Source organism: Adiantum capillus-veneris, chromosome 13 (assembly GCF_014529385.1).
Source record: "Adiantum capillus-veneris isolate H3 chromosome 13, ASM1452938v2, whole genome shotgun sequence".
Taxonomy (NCBI): domain Eukaryota; kingdom Viridiplantae; phylum Streptophyta; class Polypodiopsida; order Polypodiales; family Pteridaceae; genus Adiantum; species Adiantum capillus-veneris.
This window is the reverse complement of record NC_140943.1, coordinates 7765791-7768360: the sequence shown is the minus strand read 5'-3', so window position 1 is coordinate 7768360 and position 2570 is coordinate 7765791. Positions and strand designations below refer to the sequence as shown.

At 46.1% G+C, this 2570-nt stretch overlaps 1 pseudogene; it reads right to left on the bottom strand.

Moving 5' to 3' along the window:
• Nucleotides 1–1128: 1128 nt before the first annotated feature.
• Nucleotides 1129–2157, bottom strand: LOC147443569 (ornithine decarboxylase-like; annotated as a pseudogene).
• Nucleotides 2158–2570: the final 413 nt, after the last annotated feature.

Genomic DNA, 2570 nt, shown 5'->3' with positions numbered 1-2570 from the left:
CCTGTCTCTCTTGGTCGACCGTTCTTGCAAAATACTCATGCTGGCACCCCATTGGACCTTGCAAAGCTTAGCCAATGAAAATTGAGAAGCATAAGTGATAGCCTTGTGACATGTGTCCCCCTTTCCCCTTTTGTGAGAGCTTTATAAGTTAATTAATTAATGCACTTAAACTCTCGTTGGACCCCTTTGTCTTCTGGCCAATAGGAACCAGGCAAGCTAATGGGCTGCTGAATTCTCATTGGACCCCTTGGGAGACTGGCCAATAGTCTTCTAGAGAGCTTAATTCTTATTGGTTCTTTTATTAAGTTTTTTTAAATGAATTAAACTAGATTTACTCTAGCCTAATTCTCATTGGTCCACCTGTTATATGGACATGCAATAGGATTTGAGTGCACCTTGTGGGAAATTGGGCTAGGGAGCTGACATGTGTCCATTATGCCCTTTGTGTAAAGGGAAGCTTTGGAGTGTATGCGTGTGTTCTCTCACCTTTTCTCTCTCTTCCCCTACCTTTAGGGCTTGCGTCCTCCTATCTAGGAACACTTGAAGAATTTTTGGTCATCACATAAGTATCCAATTCCACTAAGCTTGACCATTTGGACTTACCTTTGAATTTTGGAACCTTAGCATTTTGAAAGTCTTAATGGGCTGAACCCTTAGGTCTTTGGATCCCATTGTTACACATTTCTCTTTTGTAGATGCCCCCCCTCTTGGATCCCTATTTTCCCTCCTTTGGATCCCTACTGTGGCCGGTCTGCCAGCTTAACCAAGATTCTAGCTTTTTCTCCCCTGGTACTTTCCCATATTTAATGATCAATTTAACATGAGAAAATCATTTCGAAGAATTAGATATTAGTTATTATTACAAAGAACGTCCTAATACCTACACCAAGTTGGACTTAGAAGGACTGGCACAAGCTTTTCATGGAGCATTGTTTACCAAAAAGCTGTATAGTACTCTACTAAGCCAAAGAAAAAGTAGAGGTTAAAAATAATTCTCGAAACAGGGCATACAAAAAACCAATTGAAAAGATTAAATCGAGAGCTGTGAGGAACTTTTCAGCATGCTGGTACACCATGTCATCAACCTGCAAGAATGACAAGGATCTATGAAGCTGTGGGGCAAGCTTGTTAGTCAGCGACAACAAATCCAAAAGATGGGATGTGGGTGACACCGAAGCCATTGAAAAAGGGAGCGAGAGAGTTGGTGTAGGCTCCCATGAAGAAGAACGCCAGCAGGTTGCCGATCTCGAGCTCTGGTAAGGGGTGGCCCTTGAGGAGAGTGTCGAGGGCGTTGTAGGTGGGGCCAAAAACGTTGGAAGGAAAGAGAGCAGACCCCGGCAGCTCATGTTGTAAGGCTTGGATGTACAAGCGAAGGAAACGGGTGAAGGCACAGGCATGTTGAGGGGTAGGAGAGTCATGGGGAAGATCTGATGGGCTCCATCGTTGATCCAGTACTCTATCCTACTTCCTCGCATGCACTTGCCAAAGATGCAAGTCACCAACGTGATGGGCGTGCAGGCAAAATATAGCCTCGGCTCCGCTATGATCTCTATCTTCATCTCATCACTGCTATTGCAGCCATTATTGGTGCTTTAATCCGGGAAGTACCCATCCAGCTCCTTGTTGATGAGTCGGTGCCACATCTTGAGCACTTATCCCTCCTCCTCTGCTCTCTTCCTTCATCTCGTCCCCTGATGAGTAGAACCCTTCCCCTATATCCAACACATACATCAACTTCTCTAGCAATTGCTTCCGCAGCTCGAAGATACTTCATGCGTTGGCTATGGCCCCATCAAACGCATTTGGGTTGGTGGGCCCGCTTCCAACGTGAAATACCATCCCCACCACTGCCAGTACTACCTCCCTTGCGCTTCGCAGAAGAGGTACTATCTCCATATGGGCTCCATACTTGGAGCTCAAGCGGATGGTGGCGCCTTCATTGTTGGTCTCAATTTGGAGCAGCAGCTTTGCCTTGCCAGACCCCATTGATTTCTTGATCTTGTGCAGCTCCGCCTCACTATCGAACGTAGTCACTTGCTTTCTTGCCGCCGCATTGTCAAACTCCATGTGGGATTGGAGCTTGGAAGGATTGGCGAAGACAATGCATTCGGGTGGAGAAGCCCGGCAAGGTAATCCGAGGGACAAAAAATACCACATGAGCCTACCAATTAGGAAGGAAACGAACTACTGTACTGTGTCTTCATTTTACTACTAAGCATTTGCCGGTTGGTTGGTGGTGCAGGTGGTTAGAAGTCTTTGGCCGGTGACCAAAATCAATGGAATGTGGCCGCTATTCAAGAGTTAGTGGCCGATTTCTAGACGGACTTGCCTCCCCAAGGGCGTTTACACATGGATGCATGGGATAGTTCTACTTGAATTTGTCTACACAAGGGTGGCTACACACGGTTGTCTCTCATGAGAGAGCGTGGCCCATTTGGGCATATAAAACAAGACCTCTAATACGCACAAAAAAAGTGTGGTGGTTGTAAGGTATGGTGAAGCGGAAGTGGGTGTGAGGTGGTGTAAGAGAGTGAACCAAGGTAGGCATTCCATTAAAGGTTTCTAATCCC